Raw genomic sequence first — 27,327 nt, forward strand, 5'->3', positions numbered from 1 at the left:
CAGTTCCAAAATCTCTTCCACAGTTTTAGATATTTGTTACAGCAGCACCCCACTTCCCAGTACCAGAATTGGTATCAACAATTCATTAATTCTTGTGGTTTCCTGGGTGAACAGGAAATATGTCATTGAAATGAGTCCCTAGTCCTGGGTCATCACATCAAATAGCAAGATGAGTGATGTGACTGTTGAAAGTGAACTAGGAAAAAATCTGTGCAATCATCATTAAAAATGATGAGGCTACAAGGTCAGTGTGTATTAACCAATACTGTGGGTTAGAAAGGGCAGGGGAAAGTTCAGATGGAAAATGTTGACATGGAATGCTGATTTAAGTAATTTGAATTAAAAAAAAATACTTTTAATACTGAGTCATGATGAGCTGGAGTATAGAGATCATTTCCTTTCAATTTTTTAAAAAGTGCTTACAGTAAATGTCCACTAATTTAGGCTATTTAGAGAAGACTCTAAATGAATTAACAAAACATCTGAATGGAGAAATATGTGTGTGGACAGCACAGATTTTGAGCAGAACCTAACTAAACTGGACTAGAGTTCCCTACAGTGGAAGACTGCAAAGATCTGATTACAGGACAGATAAGTATGATTTATGATTTTTCTTATGTAGGTTAGTATTTATAAAGGGCTTTCAGACAATGTAATTCCTTAAAGAAATAGTTTTCCTTGTAACCTTACTTAAACTGTAAATTTACTCTTTCAGTCTCTCCTTATTCTCTTAAAATAACCTTGAAATTAACTGCACATTTTGTACCGATGATCAACAATCCAAATTAGCTGGGTCTGACATTATGAGCTTTTACTTTATCAGCAGTTCCTTGGTCCTTGTGATTTCCTGCGTCACTGGGACTAGACCAGATTCTCAAAGAAAGGCATAGGAAAGACACCGGTATTTATTGTGTTAGGCACAGCCCTGAGTCCTCTCCAATGACCTCATTTACTCCTCACAAACAATCAAGTAGATAATTTTTATCTTCTTTTAATCAGTGAGACTCAGAAAAGCTAAGCAATTTGAGTAAGGTCAGCCAGCTATGATTAAGTACAACAGAAAAGAATACATATATATATATATATCTGACGGCCCACATCACAGTAATAGCTGGGATACTTATTAAACGCCCACCCACTCACGGCAGCTTTGCTAACAGCCAGGGAGGGACCCCAGGCTGAGAGGACGCTGGGATAGACCAGTATTCTGAAACAGAAGCCCACTGCTTTCAATGCACCCAACTTGCTCCATAAGGCTAGAAATTTGCACCTTAACATAATTAGGGGTAAATCAGAGCATTTGTTTGGTAACATTTTAACTGATTTTCCACTGACCTTTGAAGCAAAGGGTTAAAAATTAACTAAATTACCACCTGCTTGAAATATTAAAAATTATACCGCTGGGATAACCTGGGATTGTAAATTCAATATTTTTCTCTTTTTACAGTTAAACGCCACCGTTAATTTTAAAAAGAGAAAAATGCTTTGGAATTAGAAAGGAGCTCTAAGAAGGGCTGTTTTCATCTTTCATGTTGAGATCTTTGCTCCTTTCAATCTCAGCAGAGGCCACATAATCAAGGAATGTTGGACTCCTTATGTTTTCAAAGTTCTCTCTAGGGAGCCATTAGGGTTCACAGGTCACAAGGAAAGCCATTCAACTCAGTGAGGCTGTGTAGGCAGAACACTGACAGATAAAATAAAAACACACCATCTTACTGCAATAAATGAAGATACCAGCAGGGGGCAAACTTGGAGCCCATCCTAACTGAGTAGCAGAAACCTCACATTCAAGAGACTTTATTGTAGCTATTTTTCAAGGTGATCACTGGTATGTGAGTCTTTTTGTTGCGGTGGTAATGGACTCCCTAATCTAGCCAAACCAACCAATCCATCCATTTTGCGTTCAACATGCTGCTTTTACAAACTGGCTGCCAACATTAGGAGTGGAATCAGAAGTTATGTCCCATATAAAAACCGGAAGCCATGGTCTCTTCGGAACTGAAGTGCCTGGTCTCAGAAATGGTGAGTGATAGTTCATCCATGCTCACACCTGACACATGGATTCAGATGGCGGATTTGAGACTTCCTGGCTACAACATATGTTCGAAACTGTCTGCTTCTACTCTGCATTTTATTATTAGTATCCCAAGAACGACTACTCTCTAAAAAACACTTTCAAAAACTGCAATGGGACTGGCAGTGAGATATTATGAATTTTTACAAATTATGCAATTATTTAACATATTACTCTCCAGGGAATTATTTCTGGTGAATAGAAATCTCCCTTGGCTGTTCCCCTTCATCACGACTGACCCATATAAACAACAGTCTCAATCACTAAGCTCACTTAAAACCTAACTGTCCCAGGCTCTAGAACCTACCAGCGGCTTAAGCACGTCACACTCCAAAAGAAACGAGCAGTGGTGGTAAATGCCAACACTGTCTGTAAAGCTGGTACTTCCCCAGTCCATTGCCATGGAAGCTAGATGTGGATTCTCCAGGTGGAGGCAGGTATCTAACCCATGTTAAGCACCCACAGCAGTGGCAGACACTATACCAGGAAATTTCATCACAATTACACTTGTGTGATGGGCATTACAATCTCCCTGCACAGGTGATGAAAACTGAGGCTCCAACACATGAAGAAACTTGTCCAGGGTCACACGACTTGAAAGGGTGGATTAGAGATTTTAATTCACTCATCTATAAAGTCCATGTTCTTCCCACCAGGAAATCTTCTTTTCATTTTTCCAAAACAGCTTTAAGAGTAACCTACATATTCTTGAGACTCAAATGGTGGCCTGTAGTTCCCACTCCAGAGAACAACTTTAAATAAATAAGACACTTGGAAAACATCTTGTTTTTGTTTTTGTTTTGTTTTTTTTGTGAGGAAGATCAGCCCTGAGCTAACATCCATGCCAATCCTCCTCTTTTTGCTGAGGAAGACTGACCCTGAGCTAATATCCATGTGGATCTTCCTCCACTTTATATGGGATCCTGCCACAGCATGGCCTGACAAGCAGTGCCTTGAGGCGTGCTGGGATCCGAACCCAGGCCGCCAGCAGCGGAGCGTGCACATTTTATCGCTATGCCACAGGGCTGGCCCAGACATCTTGTTCTTGTTATTTAAATTTTTCTGGTTAGAAAACCTTGTTTGGTCCAATAACTGTACTTTCAACAAATATTTCCAGGAGACCTTTGATGTGTAAGATACTGTGCTAGACTCTGGGTGACACAGATGAATCCATGCTCCCAAGGAGTTCCCAGGCTAATGAGCAGATGTCCATGTCAAGACATCAGTACCTTTCAAAGCCATCAATACTACAGACTGTATGGCTTATGCTTACTGACTGGCACTGTTCTAACGTGTACTAATGCGTGTAATCCTCACAACATGAGGTAGGTATTATCATCCCCATTTTACAGATGAGGAATTCAAGGTACGAAGAGGTCCAGTAACTTGCCAAAGGTCACATGCTTGTGAGCAGCAGAGTAGGATTTGGACCTGGTTGACACCAGAGCCCTGCCCTTGACTGCTATGCCTTAATGTCTTGCCAGGACTATAATTAAATGAGGCATAGAGCAAGGAGGGAAAGGAGCTAGAGAGGGTCAGGAAACTTCAGGGGGGAAACGATCAATGACTGCATGAGTGAGATTTCTCATGGAGTGTTAATTGCCTTTCTAAAGGGTGTCCTTGTCTTCCCTTTAGTCCACCAACTTAAGGCCTATCATCCTGAACATAAGTTCTCCCTCTTCAGTATTAGCAACATAAATGGGAAAAAATAGGAATGGAGGGGTGTGGAGGAGGCTTACTATCAACTCAAAAAAGTTGTTCTAAGTGTTGTGTTTAATTCCACCCATGACGTGATATTGTCTAGATGTCATGTAATTCTTCTTCTGAAAATAGGTATTGAAAACAAATCAGAGGCCAGCCCGGTGGCATAGCACTTAAATTCACGCATTCCGCTTCGTTGGCCGGGGGTTGGCAGGTTTGGATCCCGGGCACGCGCTGATGCACCGTTTGTCAAGCCATGCTGTGGCGGAGTCCCATATAAAATAGAGGAAGATGGGCATGGATGTTAGCCCAGGGCCAATCTTCCTCAGCAAAAAGAGGAGGATTGGCATCGGATGTTAGCTCAGGACTAATCTTCCTCACACACACGCAAAAAAAACAACAAATCAAATTACCTGGATGGATGACAGTTCAAATTAACTAAAGCTTCTTATGCTAAATCAATATTCACTTTGAGTTTGATACTTAGAAAAAGCAAGAATTTTATCTACTTTATAATCTTGACTCACCAAAGGCTATTTTATTAACTGTTTTTAAAGATTTTATTTATTTTATTTTTTCCCCCCAAAGCCCCAGTAGATAGTTGTATGTCATAGCTGCACATCCTTCTAGTTGCTGTATGTGGGACTCGGCCTCAGGATGGACGGAGAAGTGGTGCCTCGATGCGCACCCGGGATCCGAACCCGGGCCACCAGCATCGCAGCGCGCGCACTTAACCACCAAGCCACAGGGCCGGCCCTATTAACTGTTTTTAAAATACTCATTAAAATGGATTTCCACTTCGTCAATAGCTATAAGTTAATAGGCTCATGATGGAGGGCATGAAGCTGATGTTTGCTTAGTGATAAAGTCTGTTGGAGACTCTCTTTCCTATCTAAGTTCCACTAATCTTATCTTCTGCCCAAGATTTCTGTCTCAGGAGAAATTCTCTGATTTTTTTCTACTGTAAAAGATTAAAGGAGAGCATGACTGACTTGCCTAAGCATGCTTGAGAGCAATTTTTCAAGCATGTGATCCCACCATTCTAGCTCAGATGAAACTTAAATACCTTACTACCATGTTTCCAAGTAATCATTAGTTTTCTCTTTAGACCAAGAAACCCAAAGAAAAGACTCAGATTCCTGTGTTTTGACCTGTGATGTACTTTCACTGTCACAATGTTTTTTTCATTTTTAAGACTGAAGGACATAAGGAGCATGGGGAAGAGAATGCATGTTTTATGAAAAGAAATCAGTTGGATGGATGACCAGTCTTCTTACATGTTTTTTTCTTTTTTCTGCGTCAGTTTCAACATCCATGAATTGTTGCTGAACATCACCAAGCCATTCCTGGGTTTTTCCCACAGTAATTCTCTGCTTCTTTGGATTTTTCTCAATGATGAAACTGTCAGAGCCATTTGTTGTCCCTTATTTAGCAAGACCAGTTAAAAATATGAGCCTCATCGTGGTAAGTTAACTAACATACTTATCTTAGATTTAAGTCTTGTTAGAACCAATGTCTAAAGACTTGGTTAGGAGCAAAATACAAACACTTCTTACAATCTCAAATGGGAACAAATGGGCCTTAATGATTTTCATGTATTTGTCATGTAAAAATATAAACTCTTGGGCCGGCCCCATGGCTTAGCGGTTAAGTGTGCGCGCTCTGCTACTGACGGCCCGGGTTCAGATGCGCGCTCTGCTACTGACGGCCCGGGTTCAGATGCGGGGCACACACTGACACACCGCTTCTCCGGCCGTGCTGAGGCCGCGTCCCACATACAGCAACTAGAAGGATGTGCAACTATGACATACAACTATCTACTGGGGCTTTGGGGAAAAAAAGGAGGAGGATTGGCAATAGATTTTAGCTCAGAGCCGGTCTTCCTCAACAAAAAGAGGAGCATTAGCACGGATGTTAGCTCAGGGCTGATCTTCCTCACACACACACACACAAAAAAAAAAAATATATATATATATATAATCTCTTTAGCTACAACAAAAGCTGTTTGGGGTGGGTGCCAAACATTCTTACTTTAGTCTTTCAGTTGTACAAAAACAATATTCCAGGACATCATTACTTATTATCATTAACCTAAAATAAAGTTATCCCTAGATATGAACATATTAGAGGATAATATAAGATTTGGAGGGGAAAAGTTACTGAAGAAGCATGTGAAAAATCCTCTGAAGATTTTTCCCCTCTTTATTTATAAATATCAAGGCTGTTTTTAACTGTTAGATCATGGGATTTAATCCCAAGAAGCCCATTAGTAAGTAGTTCTCAAAGTGTCCATAGTCCTTGGACAAGCATGTCAGCATCATCCTGGAACTTGTTAGAAATGCAAATTCTCGGGTCCCCTCCCAGATCTATGGAATCTGAACGCCTGTTTTTTAACAAACCCTCCAGGTGAATCTGATACATGCTAAAATTTGAGAACCACAGCTTTAAGCCATGGAACAATAACAAGATCAGTCAAGAAACTGTATCGGTTCACTTTCTTTCAGGAAAAAAAAACATGTTGCTAACATCAGTTTTACAGGCTGGTTATTCAGCAAGTGGGGCATAACAATTTTATCTCTCTTTGCCTCCCTTTCCCAGCCACCATCCACATTCCCCCAGCCCACACCAAGGAAACTTTACCCTCTAACCCAAGCCACCATTTTTCCTCGCAATAATACAAGTACATGCCAATCGCGAATGCCATTAGGTGCAAACTGGTTTAGCTGGGAGACATTCCTGGGCTGGATATAGACTCCAGAGACTATCACAAAAAGCAGATCTGGAATGCAGCTTTTCCTGGGTTAGTGACTAGACCTAAACTCCAGGGAGAGCAAGAATAAAGTTCTACCAAACTTTAAGAACACTTATGTAAAAGTCTACGTGGGAACTCAAGAAGTGAGGGCAGATATTAGGTCAAAACAAAGGACCATCTCAGGCTCAGTAAATCAGTGGGTGTATGTCAGTGGTCTGAGAGACTCTGGGATTTGAGAGGGTCCACCGCAGCCTCCTTTATGTCATCTTCTGTTCACTATACATTCCTCTTATGGAAACTGAAATAATCACGTACTATTGATGGGTTCCAATAATTTGCTAATACAACCAGTGTTCCATGGGGGATTGTGGCTAAAACTGACTGAAGCAAGAGAGCTGTTAAGCAGTTTCTCATGGCTCCTCCATAGCAGCCCAATAAAGTAAGGCCAAGAATACGGAAGAGCGGAAGATAGACTCGAACACATTTCTTTCTCTGATGCTCCATCTCAAACTGGTCATTTGTTCTCTATTTGCCTGATACCCAGATGGTGTCTCTATGATTGGCACATTCACATACTGATGTGGATCAAAGGCAAAGATGGTCAGCTTCTGCCCATTCTGAAACATCCTTTCCAACCTTCTGGTTCTGACTTTGAAGAAGAGTACCTATTTTAAATGCTCCCAGGCAACAGTCCCTGAGCAGCCCTGGATTGTCCTAGAAAGACTGTTAAGGTTGAAAGCATTATGACCTCTTTTTCCAACCTCAACAGCTTATGCAGATCAAATTACATTTTAAAAATGTAAGAAGCGGATGACTCAACTATGCCCAACAGCTGCTCTTTCTTTCACCTGTAGGAATGAATCCACATGTTATGAATATCTGTCATCTTTGCAGTTTGTTTCCCTGAATTTCAGTTTCCCTTTGTTTTGCATCGTATTGTCGGAAATTTATGTGAAGTATCAAATTGGACTCACTTTGACACGGGCCAAGCAGTGCGTCCTGGGATTGGTACGTGTCACCTGGATAATGTAAATGTCAGAAACCCATGGCGCATTTCACTTCCTGGTGTTTTTGTCCTCATGCCCTCCCTGTTTAACCTTACAGATCGCAAAAGACATCTTTCCACTTTGGACATGCTCTTAACTGGTGCTGCTGCTCCCTGTGTTTATCCTGACTGATTACATCCTCTACAAGCTGGCCATCATCTTACCAAGGGCTTAGCTTCGACATTACCTGGCTGCTGCTCATATTTGGTCAAGGATTAGGAGCCATGCAGGTTGTGGAGTTCTTCTATGGTTTGGTCTCTGCCACCGAGGTGGCCTACTATGCCTACATTTACAGCGTGGTCAGCCCAGAGCACTATTAGAAAGTGAGCAGCTTCTGCAGGAGCGTCACGCTAGTGGCCTACACGGCGGCCTCAGTACTGGCCCAGCTCTTGGTATCTCTGGCCAGTCTATCCTACTTCTACCTCAATGTCGTATCCTTGGCTTCTGTCTCCATGGCCTTCTTTCTCTCACTTTTTTTACCAATGCCTAAGACGAGTATGTCTTTTCATGCAAAATCCAGCCAAGAAGTTCCTCCAAAGCCACGAGGACAGGATGCTGTCTTTGAGGAACCTCAAAACGGTCACGAGCCAGTTTGTCAAGAACTAGTCATCGTTTCAGGAAACCCAACTGATGGCTTGTTGAGCAGCCCAAAGCCGAAAAATGTAGCTTTGAGAGTTTTTGTGCAGTGGTTCCAAGATTTGAAGGGATGCTACTCCTCAAGGCATCTTTTTTACTAGTCCTGTGGTGGGCCTTCTCCATAGCAGATTTTAACCAGGTTTTGAACTATATTCAAATCCTGTGCGATTACAAGGCACCATCCTAGAGTTCTACAACATATAAAGGAGTAGTAGAAGCCCTTGCAACCTCGGGGGCTAGGTATACGAGACTTTATCTTATCTATGTGCAGGAAATGTATTCTTTCAAATCTTATTCTTGGATAACCTTGTTGTAGTGATTTCAACACTGAATACCAAATACTTTGAAAAAGAAAAGAATTTTTGTCACAAAATTTTAAAACGGCGATGAATATGGGGCCAGCCCAGTGGCACAAGCGGTTAAGTGTGCGCGCTCTGCTGCAGCGACCCGGGGTTTGCCAGTTCAGATCCCGGGCACGTACCGATGCTCTGCTTGTCAAGCTGTGCTGTGGCGGCGTCCCATATAAAGTGGAGGAAGATGGGCACGGATGTTAGCCCAGGGCCAGTCTTCCTCAGCAAAAAGAGGAGGATTGGCAGATGTTAGCGCAGGGCTGATCTTCCTCACAAAAATAAAAAGGCAATGAATATAACAGAAGGTTGATAAAGCTATAAATGGAAGATAAAGTTTCACCCATGCCTAAAAACAGGGGCTGCAAATTGATGTCCCACTGGCCAGACATGGTTTGGCCATAGAGAGTTGGCTGGTTTAAGGTTAAACTATCAAAACTCTTTCCTTTTTCTAACTTTTCAGTAGCTCTAGTCTTTAAACTGTGGTTTGCAAACCATTAATGTGAGGTGGGCAAGTGATGGCCCATGGGCCACCATGGCGAATAGTTGTTATATTTTTAAAAGGTTGTAAGGGGAAAAGAATGCGTGACAAGAGTTGTAAAAAAATACAAAAATAAATCCAACCAAACAAAAACGAAGAAAGATATGTGGCCCACAAGCCTAAAATATTTACTATCTGGCCGTTTATAGAATGTAGACCTTGAAATCAATTTAGAGATATCTGACCAGCATTTTAAAATCAAAGAATAGACTAGAACAGAAGAGAGTAGAACAGAATAGAGTGAAGAGAATATCAGCTTGTAAGGTTAAGTTATATTTTGTGAAAATTCTTTTTACACACACATATATATGTACTAGTTGACACATAAAATATCTTTCTTTCTCAGGCTGTGGTCAAAGAAGTTTGCAAGTTACTGCTGTAGGATCTACCTTATCATTTCAAGGGTTCCAAATTGAGACAACTTAAATAACATATTTGTATCTTTCCTTAACTCTACATGGGGGGTTTGCCAAAGCTTGTTGCCTTCTGATTAAGAATATTTTCCACACCCAGCTTCCCCATTCCCTACCATATCCCGATATCTGCCAGAGTAATAGTTAATCCAGACTGGATTCTTACAACCTTCCACTCCAGCTCCTCTCCACAACCAAGTTATTGTATTATCCTGTATAATTGTCTCTCTGGTCTTTCATGCATGTTATACTTTCATTCAATTGTCATTGGTAAGACCCAGGGACGCAGTGGCCCTTAACAAATAGTAATCCTTGATTATGGAAGAAATGGCAAGAAAAGACAAAGAGCACCATGGAAAGGTGGAAGGCAAGATATGAGAAGGTGGGAGAGGCAGGCCCTCCAAGAGGATATGCTACACCTGAGTGTTATTGCTTTTCCCTGAGTTGCCCGGTGTCTGCTTTATCCTTATTTACCTACAGATGAATTGCTGATGTTGCATTTTGTCCAATAATAAAAAGGCAGGGAGACTGAGTGATGTAGAGAAGCCTTGAGAAGGTGTCTGGGAGATGTAAAGTTTCCAGCTTCTGCTACTGGATTCACCCTTCAATCTTCTCCCAGCCTTTCTGCTGTGACAAAATTTCTCTCCCGGCTGAGAAGCTACAGTAGTTTGGGGATTTTTAGGTACTTGTCCACACACTCTTCCTTTTTCCCAGAACATATTTTGTGAAAGTTGAAACACTTTTCCAAAGGGATTGAGGTGCAGAGAGGGAGCGAAGATGGCTGATGAAAGAGTTAATGTTCTAAAGTCAGAAGGGCAGAGCCCAGAGACATCTTTGAAGTTAGCCCAACAATGCACATGGATTTTCCTGACATAACAAAGCTTTCACATCAAATAAGACTTTGAAGATATTTATTTTTGAAGTTGGGGTATTCCACACCCACATATTTATTGAACATTTCAGGGTCCATTGTTGAGCTAATATTCTTATCATTTCCCTTTCTGGAAATTCCAATTTGACTCCTAAAAACCTGTTCTAGGATTTAGTTCACCTTAAATTCATTTCCTCTGTAAGTACTTGCTCCTGGGGAGAAGGGCAAAACAATCTTCTTTTCAGATAATGTGCCCTAAGGGGCATGTGTGGAAAATGTAAAATTTTCATAAAATTCATTCTTTAAAAGCCCTTTAGACACAAATATTCTTTAGTCTTTTTGTGACAGTACGATCTCTAATTAGTGTCAAATTTTTAGGCAAAACCTGGTGAATTATGATTGGTTTGCTTACTTAAGGCCTCACATAAATTAATCCATGTCTTTAAGAAAGAACGCTGAGGGTGGGAAGAAACCTGACAATTGACTACTTAGCTCACAGCACATTGGAGGAACACATTATAAATATGTCTATATAATGCACATTGTAAAATGGATTTCTGCTGGTCATATGTCTTGTGGCTACATGTGCTCCTAAGCAGTTGGTTAGTTGGGTGAGGATTTCTCATCCTCAGCACTATTGACATTTTGGGCGGGGTAATTCCTTGTCGAGGGGGCTGTTCTGTGCATTGTAGGATGTTCAGCAGCATCCAGCCTCTAACCCTCTAGACTTCAGTAGCAACCCCGCCCGCCAGTCATGACAACCAAAAATGTCTTCCAGTATTGCCATCTGTCACCCAGAGGGCAAAAACACCCCTGGTGAGAACCTTTGGGTTAGGGTTAGGTTAGATTTAGTCAGGGTCAGAGCTTTTACAATCCTTATCACACTATCTTAAAACAACAAATTTATCTAATTTCCCCAGGAGGCTGTTTTATTTTCAAGAGCAGGGATCCAAAGTTTACCACCATATTTTCCCACAGAGAAGCTCAGAAATGCTTGATGGGTGAATGAGTGAACAGATACAGAAGAAACGATCAAACATACAAGTGGAGAAGTGTGTAGAGAGAATTCTTGAAAAGAAGTTTGGTATCAGTCAGGGATCTTGAGGAAATTTTTTAAATGATGTTACAGAGAAGATAGAGAAAACAGAGACAATGGCCAAGAGAGAGGCCATCCTTGCTAGAGCCTCAGTTAGACGGCACAGAGAAGGGCATGGTAGAAAGAGCTGGCGTTCCGGTTGAAGAACTTGGCACCTCACTCAGTCATCAAGTGTCTACAATTGCCCATCTCTTATCCTCTGCTTTGTCTTGACCAAACTTTAGTCAGGTTCCTCTCTTTCCTATAGGCCCCTAAACCCTGCTTGCCCACAACCCTTAGCAAGCGCAAAAAAATGTAGAATGTCCGTCCCCCTGCCCCCATGAGGCTCCCCTGGGAATTGGCTGACCACCGCGGGACACTTTCCTGTCACATTCCACTGGTCACTTCCCCGTGCTTGTTCAGCTTCCCTTCCAAAGATCCTGCTTATCTCTGCCTGCCCTATAGCAAAATATTACCCTATAAAAGAAAACCCTTCTTCTGTTTGATTTTGAGACGCCTGCAAATTTCTGCAATCAGAGCATTCTCCCCATTGCAATAGTCTTTCTTCTAAATAAATCCTCTCCCTATGGACGTCCAGATTTGTTTTTATTTGACACCAGATTTCTGAACCTGAGTTTTATATTCTGCAAAGGGAAGAGAAAAGAAAAATGGTCTGTATGGGTCTTTTTCAGTCTCTGATTTATGGAAACCCAAACTCAGTTGGTCTGTTTCAAACTGTAAGAAAATGATATACACAGTTCAGAGAGCTGAATCAAGTGATTTTTCATTCAATCAAAGTTCACAATAAGTCAACATTTTTTACCACAGCCTGGGAATGCTTCAATGCTTATACAATGTGGATTTTAACAAATATTATGCTACTTTATCATGCGTAGAATAACAAGATGTAATATCTGTTGATTCCTTTCTTTTGAGGGGCTCTGGCAGCATTCACAGTGGGCTACATGAAAGTCAACAGGGATCTTCCAGTAGAGTTGGCTTTGGGGATCTTCTCAACAGCAGACGTAGGTTCTTTATGTCTTGTGCATTTCACAACTAGTACTTGGGTGTGCTATGATGGTTTTTTGACACTCAAGTCAAGTTACATGCTTCTTATAACTGTAGCAGCGTATTTATCATTTCTTTCTTCAACTATCTAAATCTGAAGCAACAAAATATGTTTCTTTCTTTATTCTTCCAATTCCTCTGAATAGCATTTTGCAATGTTATATTTAATGCTTCATATATGAGACAATGGAACTATATTTCTATTTTAACCAACTTTCTCTTGGGACTTGATTAAGATTATTAACCAGGTGAAAAAATTCAAAGTCCTCACAATTAATAAACGGTGATATATTTTTAGGTTTTGATTTTTTACCTTTTTATATTTTATTTATTTATTTAACAGAATAATTTTATTGATTTTTTTTCTTTCATATTCTCTTTTTTTTTATTTTGGTAAGAACACTTAATATGAGATCTACCCTCTTAATAGATTTTTAAGAGTACAATACGGTATTGTTACCTATAGGTACAGTGTTATACATCAGATCTCTAGAACTTATTTATGTTGCATAACTGAAATATACACATTTACACAGGTTGATTAGCAACTCTTCATTCTCCCCCCCACCCATCCCCTGGAAACCACCACCCTATTCTTTGCTTCTATGAGTTTGGTTATTTTAGATTTTTTTAGATTTGTCATTCTGTGATTGGCTTATTTCACTTAGCATAATGTCCTCAAGATTCATCCATGTTGTCCCATATTGCAGGATTCTCTTCTTTCTAAAGTCTGAATAATATTCCATTCTGTGTATATATATACACCACATTTTCTTTATCCATTAATCCATAAATGGACATTTAGGTTGTTTTCACATCTTGGCTATTGTGAATAGCACTATAATGAACACGGGAGTGCTAGTATCTCTTCAAGATCCCGATTTCAATTATTTTGGATAAATACTCAGAAGTGGAAATTTCTGGATCATATGGTAGTTCTATTTTTAGTTTTTTGAGGAAGTGCCATACTGTTTTCCATAGTGGCTGCACCATTTTGCATTCCCACCAGTGGTGTACCAGCGTTTCAATTTCTCCACATTGATTTTGTTCTATTAGCAACATAACGTAATAAGATGTGATTATATCTAATTTTGACTAAGTTTAGTCTTCACTCCCAATTTTCCCTGCCTGCTTGAATAATCATAGTACAACTATTTCTTTTTGAAACAACTTATCAAACTCGGAGCAGTTATAGAGGTGAAGCTGTTCCATTAAATTACATATAAAAATAATAAATGCTAAATCATGCAGGAGTTTAAACATATGAAACGTTTTATCTAGATTAATGAAAAAGGAAAGAAAATGAGCTAAGGAAGTGGTGGATGTTGCTTGGAGAACACTTGAAGGGTAGGTGTTGCTTCTCATCTCCTGTGAGGCAATGTGTTTAATTTTAATTAGGAAATTGAGCAGAGATAAAGCAAACATCTGAAAATATTTTCCTTGACCTAACATTATTGGCTACATGATCTTTGACATGTTCTTTGGCCTTAAAGTTTTCTCAGAGACCTAGGGAACACCATGAAGTATACCAACATATGCATTATGGAGTCTCACAAGGAGAGGAGATAGAGAAAGGGGAAGAAAGACTATTTAAGGAAATAGTAGCCAAAAACTTCCCAAATTTGATCAAAAGCATTAATTTACACATCCAAGAAACTCATAAACATTAATTTAAGACATTAATTGACACATCTAAGAAGCTCATCCATGAACTACAAGTAACTTATGGTTAGGTTTAAGTCTCCCAGTTTGCTATTTGTCTACTATTTGGCCCATCTGTTCATTTGTCTTTATTCTTCTTTTTGAGTTATTTGAGCTTTTCTTTTTATTCTATTTTTATTTCCTCTATTGTTTTTTTTTTCTTGTCTATAAGTCTTTGTTTTATGTTTTAAGTTGGATTAGATTTTTTAACTCATTAGTTTACCTTGAATTAATATTATACCACTTCATGTATAAATACTCTACAGAAATATAATTCTATTTACTCTCTGTCCTTTGTGCTTTTTTGTATATTTTACTCTGATATCTGTTATAAACTCTACAATATATTATTATTATATTTGCTTTAAATAGAATATTTTTTAGTTAAGACAAAAAAATCTTTTATATTTACACATCTCTTTACCATTCCCACTACTTTTCATTTCTTTCTATACATCCAAGTTTCCATCTGATGTTGATTCCCTTCAGCTTGAAAACTTCTTTTAATGTTTCTTGTAGTGAAAGCCTCTTAGTGACAATTTCTCTCAAATTTTGTTTATCTGAAAATGCATTTTATTATCATTTTTTAAGTATATTTTTCTGGATTAGAATTCTAGGTTGATAGATTATTTTTCCTTTGGCACTTTAAATATTTCTTATTCCATTGTCTTCTGGCTTGCATTAAGGGGTTAGCTGTCATTCTTATTGCTATTCCCCCAAATGTGAAGATATTTTCTCCTTTGGCTGCTTTTAAGATTTCCTGTTTTTATTTAATTTTCAGCAGTTTGACTATATTTATGTTTTCTTTATGGGAAAGTATGATTTTTAGCTCACTCTGTTTATTGTTATTGTTATCATGGTCTTCTCTATCTTTCAACATCCTAACAAGAAGTAGATCTCTATCTTCCCCCACTTTCATTGTAAATATTTTGTTTTTCCTTAGCAATATAGCTCTTGAGTAGGAAAAAGAACTCAAGCCAATCCTAAATCAGTTTAGTTTGATGCTCAATGTCTACACTTAGGAGGAGGGAAAACCTGAATGTTGGTAAAACAATTTTTCAGAGTTATTTGTATTGTCCCTGAACACAGCTTTTGCATAGTCAAAAGGTAAAATATATGATTCTTGAATATTTCAGAACAGATTGGTTCACAGCCATTTTGCATTTCTATTGCACACCATGAGGCAAGTCAATATCATTCTATTAAGGAAACAAATAGAAAAATTTGAAAAATAGAAAGAATTAACAGAATGTGAGGTGGTTTAGGAAAAAACAAATGAAATTGTTTGATGTTCGAAAATTCTCAGAATGTTTTATTGTAGACAGGAAGGAGGTAAGGGGTAAGTCCCATGAATAGTGAGAATTCTGAGATTTGAGGATAGGATCATAATCTGACTGTCAGGGTTTTCCCAGAGAGTGTGTCAAGAGCTTTCTACCTAAGGCCCAACAATCATCTTTTATCTAATTTGTCTATTCAGTCAGATGATCAGTAAGTTTAGTGAAGAGAAGAATTATTTTAGACATAATTAATTTTGGTTACATTTTAAAAATTATCTAATTACTGGGCAGGACTGAACAAACCTAGTATTTTAATGTCAGGAGACAAGTGGGCAAAGAAGAGAACATGACCTCATTGGTGTGTGAAATTTGGTGCTAAATGAAATTATCACTCACATATTAAACTCAGAATACCGATAGAAAATCATTTTCTCTATTGGTGAATCCAATCTCTATAACTCCACACATATCTAATTACTACTCTAATTTCTAGGCAAATTTTAAAGTAAATTTAGCAACGATAGGATAAATTTATCTCTAATACAAAGTGTTAGTGTTCATGTTTGGAAGAAATTCTAAGATTATTGGCCATCCATGGTTTCAACCATCATGTGATACCAGAAGTTCACATAAAATAGTTTGTGATTCTTCTGTAAGAAGATATTAACTTCCTATTTCTTTTTAATGACATATTTTTTTAATTTTTTTTTCCCCCAAAGCCCCAGTAGATAGTTGTATGTCACAGCTGCACATCCTTCTAGTTGCTGTATGCGGGACGCGGCCTCAGCATATGGACCGACAAGCGGTGCATCGGTGCGTGTCCGGGATCCGAACCCCGGGCCGCCAGGAGCAGAGCACACACACTTAACTGCTAAGCCACGGGGCTGGCCCCCTGTTTTTCTAATTATAGGGTAAATTGGTAAGTGCCAATCCCATAATTCCATAATACATGGGACATAAATGATCAAATAAAATTTCAAGGTGGTTCTAACTTTTAAATTATAGACTATCCCAGTGGCTCATCTGTATTTAGTGCTAAATGCCTAAGAGAAGAAAATGAATGTAATTATTTTTCCAAGAACTTACTAGCCTTGAGCAATATACTCTGCATGGTAGTGCTACGTCTCCACAATGAGGGATGTCATTGAGAAATGATCCAGTAAGAGCTTTGAAATAAGATTTTAGATAGTATGATTACATGTAATTCAGGTACTGGTCAAGTAATTTTGGGGTTTAGACTGAAAACTCTTAGGATTCAATGCCACTCTCAGCCTGCCATCAGAATTGTTTTTCCTCTGAATCCACCACATGTACAGGTCTTATCCAAAACCAAGTAATCACTGACAAGCTGTTTAAGCAACTGCACAATTAAATCAAGATTCCAGCCTGGAATAATTTGCATACTAAAAGGGAATCTGCCATTTGATTTAATCTAGTATTCAAAAGCATCAATCTAGTGTAACATTTGTTCAAGGAAAAAATTGTTTGCGGAACAAGTGGCTCCTGAAATTGCAAGGCCCATTTGGACCACCTGCTATATTCACTTCTTGGGACTTAGGGTTATTTATGGGTCTTGTTATGTTTAGCTGGTAATTTTTTGCACTGAAATAATGCATTTTCATTGAATCACATAATTTTCAAGTGCTTGCATTTGTTTTTTAATGTGAAGATTTTTGGAGGTGACGTAAAAATAGTTAAAATCTTTCATTTGGTTTCATATTTTTAAGTAGATTCAAGTTACAAATGTTTTAGCTAAATTACATGGAAGAATTATTTTGCATATGTCAGACTTGCCTGACTAAATTTAAAAACGCAATACAATATTATTTAAAATGAATTAATTGCAGATTGAAGCAACTGTGAAAGGAAATAAATTTGTGGATTTTCCAGAGAAAAATTCACCTGTTAGACTGACACTGCTAATTTAGACAATGATCCAGTGGACAATCTCCAGATAAGTAAAAATATATCAAACCGGCCTGTGTTTTCACTCACTGATATGTTTAATTTAAAAAGTGACTGCTAAACCATATCTATATCAAATAATGTTCAATGCTTTTTCTCCGATGTTTGGAATATTTGGTTTAACTTTAGAAAAGGTTCACTAGTGTTAAATTCTTATCATAATATATCACATCCCGTGGAATGTTAAAATACAACATTTCACTATTCCGTTTATCCTTCTTTCCTTTTTCTCTGCTGAGAGAGCTTTTAGCAAGAAACTGTCAACAAAAGCCTGAGTTTCCTGAGCAGAGCAGCCTTGGGAACAACACAATTTACTGTTCTGAATTTAAATATTCTTTTAAAACGTGTTCTTTTCAAAACTCTTTCCATCTGTACAATGTTAGATTTCAGATTGCCCTTAATCTCAGCGTGCTCTGAATGCTGTGCTCTGGTGATTGGAATCAACACCTTCATTGCCTTGGTGAGCCAGACCATCATGACTGTGGCTGTGATTGACAGCCAGGGACTGAGGCTTCTAGTCAACATTCAGGTAAGTGCATTGCTTCTGTGCTCCCAAAGACATAGGGGCATATCTTTAAAACTACGTATATACATACGTACATATATTTTTTATCAGATTTACTGAGATATAATTTATATAAAATAAATGCATACCTTTTTATGTACAGTGCTATGAATTTGGGCAAACATACAGCTGTGAAACCGCCACCACAGTGAAGATAAAAAACAATTCCTTCACCCGAAACAGTGCCCCATGCCCCTTTGTAGTCAATCCCCTCTCTTCACTCCTATTCCTGTTCATAAGCAACCACTCATTGGTTTTCTGCCCCTATGGCTTTGTCATTTTAGAAAGTCGTATAAATGGAATCATTTTGTAGATAGCCTTTTGTTTGGGGCTCCTTTCATTTAGCATAATGTCTTAATGGAATAATTTTGTATTGAGGAATATAAATATGTTGTAGTTAAGATACATTCTATTTCTTAAGAAACACTTTCATTAAACAAGTGACCTTTTCACTATACAGGTGAAAGAATGAAAGAACTACCTAAAATAGAGCCATAAAGTCATTCCAGTTTAAGTGGTTCTCATTACTTACAGCTAAATGTTTTTCCTTACCCTAGCTAAAGTTCAATCTTATTAAAGCTTGGTTCACAAATTCCATAATCCTACTCAGTCTCATGGACAAAATGGTCAATTTTACATATCTCTATAAATATTCAGTACAAAACACTTAGAATATTGAGCTATCTTCTTTAAAAACAAAAAGATAAGAAGAAATCATTTCAGAAAACACGATTAAATGAATAACACCAGGACATTAAGAAAATCTATTTTAATCTCACACTTCTTCAATAGAGGGAAGGATAGCTTCACTCAATAAATATTAAAGCTAAGATTTGTATATATTCAATAACTTTTGAGATCCTAAAACAAGCAATTATTACTTTCTAAAACAAAATTTGAATTACTGATTTGTTATCCAGTTTGCAATTTGCTCTCCAGTTTTTCAGAAATTATTAAGTGTGTGATATGATGGAGAGAGTACAAGCTTGAAATCATCTAAATGTGGATTTGAATCTTGAACTTTATTAGTGAGTTTTTAAAAACTTTTTATTTTGGAAAATTTCAAACACATTTTTAAAATAGGGAGAATAATATAATGAAGCCTCGTGTACCCATCATCCAACTGTACGATCAGCATTTTATGGTCAATGTTGTTTTTTGTGTGTGTGTGTGAGGAAGATCAGCCCTGAGGTAACATGTATTGCCAATCCACCTCCTTTTTTTCCCTTTTTCTCCCCAAAGCCCCAGTAGATAGTTGTATGTCATAGCTGCACATCCTTCTAGTTGCTGTATGTGGGACGCGGCCTCAGCATAGCTGGACAAGCAGTGCGTTGGTGCACGTCGGGGATCCGAACCGGGCCGCCAGTAGCGGAGCACGCACACTTAACCACTAAGCCACGGGGCTGGCCCCTCTATCTTGTATCTTGACCATTGTTTCCTGTTTTGTCTGTAGCCACCACACAATTCCTCACCCCTGCCCTAGAGACGTAAACCTTTTTTTTTTTTAATTTCTCAGTTTTCTCATCAATAAAATGGAAATTATAATACCTACTTCATGAATTCTTAGATTAAAACACACCATTCCTGACCCTTGGTGTCCTCAATACATAAGTGTGTTTCTCTCTTTTCCTAATTGAATAAATAACGTCTATTCACATTAATCGACACTGTTAGGACACATTTACCTTTTCTAAGGACTTCTACATTAATCGTTTCCAGATATTTCCTTTATTTTTACACAAATCCATTGTGTCTTAATTTGAAATTAATGAATCCTATAACTGAAGTAGGCAAAACAGAACTTGAGACGAAAATTACCCATCAATCTGTCTATCCTCCTTTCTCCCACTCTTTGGTATAACCTGATTTAAATTTCTGCTTTGTTGGCAAATCAATACATTTTGACCTTTCCAGGGAGTTCACACAAATCAAAAACTGGGGAAAAAAGTAATTTTGGCAGAAAAAGTCAAGCTTCACCTTTGTTTCCCCTGATAATTCAAGATTTCCAAATCGTTTTTCCTTCTGAACCAAGGGGAAATTTAGATTTAAGTCACTCCTCCAAAGGCTTCATATTTATTTTTGTCATAGCTTCTCTTCCAGTCTCTGCCAACATCCTCAATGCTAGAATGACTTTCATTGAGGCTTTTTCATGGAATTTATTTTAAAACTCAGCTCCTAAAGAAAGGACTAATTTACCCAGGTGCCAGAGCAGGGTAAGCAAAAAATATACAGTACAAAAGCATAACAGAAGACAAATCCTATTTCTATAAAATATTTCCCTAGATAAAAACGGGTAATTGCAGATCCCTGGTTTTGAAAAGCAAGCTTCTTAAAAATTGATTTTTGGCAGGAATCTAATTAAATATGCTTGAATTAAACTTCCAAGAGCCAAGAACGCAGAGGCATATTGATAAATAACTCCCAAATCGAATCGTAAATGTTCATTTATCATTGATTATGGGCCGGCCCCGTGGCTTGGCGGTTAGGTGTGCGTGCTCTGCTGCTGGCGGCCCGGGTTCAGATCCCGGGCACGCACCGACGCACCGCTTCTTCAGCCATGCTGAGGCCGCGTCCCACATAAAGCAACTAGGAGGATGTGCAGCTATGACATACAACTATCTACTGGGGCTTTGGGGGGAAAATAAATAAATAAATAAAATCTTATCATCGATTATGCATTTATGATATTCATGAGCTCCTTAATATAATGCCAAACGCGATTTTAAAAGATTGGAATTAAAAAGTAGAAAGTCAGCGTTTTCATATGACACTGGAATTCATCAGAGAAAAGGCTGCATTGAGACATCTTGAAGTAATTCTTCCATTTTCTCAGCATTTGTCAAACTGTTATCACAACATAGGCTATTGATGGATTTCCCAGTTTAAGAGGACCATGAACATCTTAAAAAGAGATTATAATCGCATCTTCAAAGATTACTGAAAGACTAGGGAAAAAAGGCCCATGAGAAAAGCTAAAAGAATCTTTTTCCCTCATCTAGAAAAAGCTAAACAATAATTTAGTAATAATCTTTAAGTATACAGCTAGTTACATAAGGATTGGTAACTATAGAAACTCTACCTTTACTGAAGGCATAAGAATATACTGATATACCAATGATATAAAATAATTTGGGGGAATTTATTTTTTAAAAATAGATGAAATTCCTAAGTCTAAAGTATGAGGGGGTTTTGGAGGGAGTGAGTGAATAATCACACAACCTCTCAAAAAAGGTTAATTTTTAAAAATAATCCTCTAGTAAGGTAAGTGAAGTAACAACACTCCACAAATTTTACACCAAAACACCCAACTATTCATGAATTGGTGACCTGTTACAATATGTCTCCATACTGATTCCCCCCAACACCCATTTCCACCCTCCAATTTGCAGTGATACCCTTTGGAATGGGGAATAGATTTGGTAAACATCAATTTCTTCTCTGACGATAAGACCCCCTCCCATTCATGAATCTCATTGCCTTCACCCTCTTCCTCCCTGGGTGGTCTTGGGGCTTAAGATATGAAAATCAACTCTTGAACCAATAGGAGGGGAAAAATATTTTTTCCTCCTACTCTATTTGGTTCTCTGCTGAGTCTCTGTAACAAAAGACAGATTAATATGAGAAAAGCATACAAATTTATTTGATACAGGTTTTAGGTAACACAGGAGCCTTCATAAGGAAATGAAGACCCAATGAAATAGTTAGACCTGAGTGTTTTTATACTAGATTTGATGAAGAGTGGAGAGTTATGGAAAAAATGTGATAGGACAAAAAGTATATGAGCTAAGAATGGTAAACTGGGGGGAAACTTCTTAGCATGGCCTGTTCATTCAGATTCCCTCCGTGTCCCTTTGTCTTTGAAGATAAGGCTGCTCCTTTCCTCTGGATTTAGAGAGGGCGCCTCTCACATGAGGGTCTCATGACCTGCTTTAGGGGAAGGTCAGAAAGTCTTTCCCGCACCTGCTGTGTCTCAAATTCCTTCAGCTAAAAGTATTCAGTATGCCAAGCTGCCATATTTTCGAGTAGCATGTCTGTACCTTGTCACCACCAAGTTTGGGAAGTACACATGAAAAAGAAGAGGGAAAGCCAGTGTGCAAAGTGGCCCCTTCATGTCACGAAAACCACAGCTACTGTGCTGCTCTGTCTTTCCTGTGTTCACTGGGGAATGCAAAGTGATCTTCCCTAGCTCCCTTGGCAGGAAGCCATTGCACTTAGCCAGTCTGGGACCAGACAGATGGACCTTGATTACACACTCCATTAGATTATCTAGCTAGGATAACTGGTACTTTTGTCTACCTTAAATTAAATAAAAATTAGAATCATGAAAATGGATTTTTAGTTGCAACCCCAAAGGGCTTTGTAAGGGAAGGGGCATTGTAAGTAGAAAGATTACCTCACAAAAAGCAGAACAATGATGCTATTATTTTAAGTGCATGAAATGAAGATTCGTTCAGATTTGGGGCAGCCTCAGATACATCAAAATTGAAATTTTTCAGATGTGTTTAAAGCATGTAATATTTTCCAGTCCAGATAGCTCTGATGAGCTTTATCATTTCATATTCATCAACTCGAACATGTGACATGTGGGCTCTGTCAACCTTAGGTTTCACTAGTTCATAAACTATTTTGTTATCTCAACTCAAATAGTTGAGGTTGAAAGCCAAATTTTCATTACCGAACATAGTAGCTGCTTATGTGGATTTTCAGTGAATTTGGGTCCTGCTCATTCAGACATTGTCTTGTGTTCTTTATTTTCTGTTCTAATGGAGATGACCTCAGTGCAGTGACCTTCAGAGGCATGGGATTGAGGGATTGAGCTTAATGAAGGAGAAGGGGGGTTCTGGGTTGTTTGAAATTTAAACACATTTCAACAAGTGTTTTTGAAAATATTAAATTAAGAAAGACTTATTGCCATTAAAAGCAACAAACTTTTAAAAATGTTAAAATAAGAAAGGCTTACTTCCATTAAAGGGAAAACAGACTAGAAATCAGAAAAATTCTTACACTACAAAACACTTAAAACTCCTGGGTAACATTAAAACATTTTTTTTTAATAAATGGCTGAATTGATAAGAAATAAGAAAAATCCTCAGAGGCCAAAGCAGGAACAGGAAACCAGATAGATAAGGAAGCACTGAATCTGTCATGTGCTCAAGGCATCTGCTGATTCTCCCAGTGACCTAGAATTTTGGCTTTAGGGGCCACCCTAGAGGGCTATCTCCTCAGTGAGCAGTGAAACAGAACAAAATATGAAATTAGAGGGGAGAAAAATCTTAATAAAGAAGACTAATCTGGGCGGTGTCAAAGGAATTTACCCTAGGAATTTGTTTTCATAAGCTAGCTCTCAGATAATTCTGGGGCCTAATTCCTACAGGCTAAATTTTTTTTAAGTTGAGAATTTAGTTTAAAGTGCTCCTGATTGCCAGCAGCCCCAGACACATATATGTACCAAAGGCTAATGTTCTCTGGAAGAATGTCCCTCAATACAGCAATCAAAAACTTGCCACAGATAAAATTTGATCAAATACGAACTTATGATTAAAAAAATCCAAAATCATACAAGGACAGGAAGTATAATGAGCAAGACAACTGAAATAATAGATGGCAGAATCAGACCAACAAAAGATTGAGATAGAAAAATTATCAGTATCAGAATATAAAATAAGATGTTTAATATGTTTATACACAGAGAAAAATAATAACATAAGAATGAAACAAGATACATCATGAATGATCAGGAATACTTGGGAAGAAATGGAACCAATCAGAATTAGAGACTTAATCAACATGTTAAGAGCAATTTAGACACATATATAGGAAAAATTATTGAACTGGAAGAAATCATCTAGAATGTAGTGCAGAGAGATAGAAATGGGAAAATTATTAACACACATGGAGATTAAAGTGAGAAAGTTCAACAATTATCTATTTGGAGCTCCTTGAGGAGACAATAGAGGTAGTAGAGAGAGGCAGATAAAGAAATATTCATGGGCTGGCCCCGTGGCTTAGTGGTTAAGTGCATGCGCTCTGCTGCTGGCGGCCCGGGTTCGGATCCCGGGCGCGCACCGAGGAACCGCTTCTCTGGCCATGCTGAGGCCGTGTCCCACATACTTCAACTAGAAGGATGTGCAACCATGACATACAACTATCCACTGGGGCTTTGGGGGAAAAATAAATAAATAAATTAACTAATTAAAAAAAAAAAAGTTAAGAAATATTCACTAAGAATGTTCCAGAAGTAATAAAAGCCATGTATTCTCAGAATTAGAAAGCCCCAAAATCTTAAAAACATAAGTGAAAAGAAATTCATATCTAAACACACTGGAGAAAACCAAAGAAAAAGAAATCTTAAAAACAGAGGAGGGCCGGCCCGGTGGCTTAGCGGTTGAGTGCGTGCGCTCCGCTGCTGGCGGCCTGGGTTCGGATCCCGGGTGCGCGCCTACGCACCGCTTCTCCGGCCATGCTAGGGCCGAGTCCCACATACAGCAGCTAGAAGGATGTGCAGCTATGACATACAGCTATCTACTGGGGCTTTGGGGGGAAAATAAATAAATCAAATCTTTAAAAAAAAAAAAAAACATAGGAATAAAAGGAACAACAGTTACAGAGAAATGACAATTAGATTGACAACCGACTTCTCAGTAGCACACAATGGAAGGCAGAAAAACAATGGCTTCAATGTAGGGGAGAAAATAATTGCCAGCCTAGAATGATACACAAAGAGAAACTATGTTTCATCAGTGAGGGCAAGGTGAGCACATTTTCAGATAAACAGAAATGTAATGAGTGTGTTCTCACCAACAGATTCTTACAAAAGCAATTGCTAAAGAATGCACTTGAGGAAGAAGGAAAATTATTCCAAAAGAAGATACATGATGCAAGAAAGTACATGAGAAGAGGTAAACGTGTAAATCTAAACAAACACTGACCGTGTAAAAGAGTAATATTTATATATCTTGAGGAGTTTTTAAAAAGATGAATAAAATACTGAACAACAATAGTATATAAATCAGTAGAAGAATGTTCCAAACTAAAAATTATTGATTAGACCCTGCTAGGGTAGCACACCAAGCAGAGAGTAGGGTAGCAGTCCATCTGGCAGGGAGGTCTGTTTTATCGCCATCCTTGTTTAGAATTGCTGGGGCATGGCAATAATAAAATGCAGACAGACTTCTAAACAGTTTTATTATTGTTTTTAAATTCTCTACAGATAATTCTCCCCCTTACAGCCTGTACCCAGAGCAGACAACTCCCACCACCGGCGCCGTTATACACCACGTTTTGTTTATTTCAGAGTTAACATTTCAAGTGTAACTACTAAAAATTTAGAAATAGATTACATAATTTCGGTACAGAAAAGAATAATAAAACATACTATATGGAAAAATATTAACAAAAATATTCAAGAAAGGAGGGGGAAATTAAAGAGCATGAAAATTAGGAAAAACACAATGGTAAAAAAGAAATACAAACATGTCAATTATCACTAAAATAATAAATGAGCTTCTAGACTGAACTACCAATTCACAGGAAATAGAGGAGACAGAAGAAGTCATTAAATGACTTCTAGGTATATCACCAAAAAACACCAGAATCTGGGAAACTCTACAGTTTTTTCAACAAATAAAATTCGAGGGGAAAAGAAAGAAAGATTGATAATGTCTTAGGAGATCTATCTATCAGTTGCAACGTGTGAATCTTATTTGAAAATATATGAGAAAATATTATCATAAAAATATTATGAGACAGTCAGGGAAATTTGAACAGTGACTAGATGATATTAAAGAATTATTAATTTTTTTAGGTGTGAGAGTGGTTTCTGGTTACGCTTTCACGAGTCTTTATTTTTAAAGATACAAACTGAAATATTTATTAAATTATATGATACAAGATTCAAATTAATCTATGAGGGGAAAGGGCAAGTGGTTGGGGCATTGATGAAACAAGATTGGCTATGAGTTGGTAATTGATGAAACCAGGTGATGGATATAAGGGCATTTGTATACTATTCTGTCCACTTTTGTGAATGCTTATAGTCTTCCAAAAATAAAAATCAAGAAATTCTAAGCTAACCTACCCAGTAAAAAAATAAAAATAAAAATAATATTGGCAGGCTGGATTTTAAAAGGGTCACAACTATATTCTATTTATAGGAAACACATCTAAAATATAAAGAGATATAAAGTAGGGGGGGAGAGGGAAAATTCATACCATGCAAACAAAAATTTTAAAAATTTAATACAGCTAAATTTTTAAAAGATAAAATATAATTAAGACCTCTTGATACAGGTATATAAAGAGAGTCATTAAAAATGATTAAAGGTTCAATTTATTCATTAAGAATATATAATGAATTCTAAACTTCTATATATCTACTAATATAATTTCAACATTTTTGGGTAGAAATCCTGTGCAATTTTTTTCAAGTATATTACATTCTGGGGAAAAAAAATAAGCTCCCATTTCATATACCAAATGTGAATATGAAAAAAAGAAGAAAAACAAGAAAGAAGTTCATATATATACACTATATATATATATATATATACATATATATAGTGTATATATATAGTATCTATATTTGGAGAGTTTCAGTTAAAATTTATTGAATTCTTACTATCTAGATACTCTTTTATATACTTTATATGTAATAATTCATTTAATCCTCACAATAAATGTGTGAATAGATAGTTATTATTCTAATTTTACAAATGAGAAAACTGAGATAGAGAATCAGTGACCTGCTAAAGATTAGTGACACTTTTAGTGTCAAATATCCATTTTTATGTGATTCATTGATTTCTCTTTTTTAGTTTTTAGTTTATGGAAGTTATTTTTCTGTCATTGCTGGAATTTTCCTAATGAGAAGCATTTACATAATCTATTCAGCCAAACGTGGAAAGAAAAATATAGTTCTACCACTAGTTGGAATCCAAATGAATCAGAGGACTCAATTCCTGATATGAGCACAATAACACAATTTTAGCCTGGTCTCTCCTACAATGAACTCAGAGGACAGGCTACCTGAATATTTATGGTGCTCAACAACATGGCATTTTAATGTTTTATCCTCAGTTAAGATACCATGAAAGATTGAATCGTCATAAACCTCATCAACATTACATCAAAACTTCAGCTATTGGCTGGTGAACTGGGTACAACCAAAAAATGGAGCTGATCAAATTTAAACAAGCCATTTACCTGTCCTCAGTGAGCAACTGGGACCCCAAATACTGATTCAATACTTTCAAGTCCACCCCCAAAACAACGTGGAAATCAGACAAGTGGGACCATC

The 27,327-nt window shown here is 37.7% G+C and overlaps 1 pseudogene; it reads left to right on the plus strand.

The window, feature by feature from the left end:
- The first annotated feature begins 5,089 nt into the window (after positions 1-5,089).
- LOC101401217 (thiamine transporter 2-like) lies at positions 5,090-27,018 on the plus strand (annotated as a pseudogene).
- The last annotated feature ends 309 nt before the right edge of the window (positions 27,019-27,327 follow it).

Source organism: Ceratotherium simum, chromosome 37, assembly GCF_057802395.1.
Source record: "Ceratotherium simum simum isolate JZ-2026a chromosome 37, ASM5780239v1, whole genome shotgun sequence".
Lineage (NCBI taxonomy): Eukaryota > Metazoa > Chordata > Mammalia > Perissodactyla > Rhinocerotidae > Ceratotherium > Ceratotherium simum.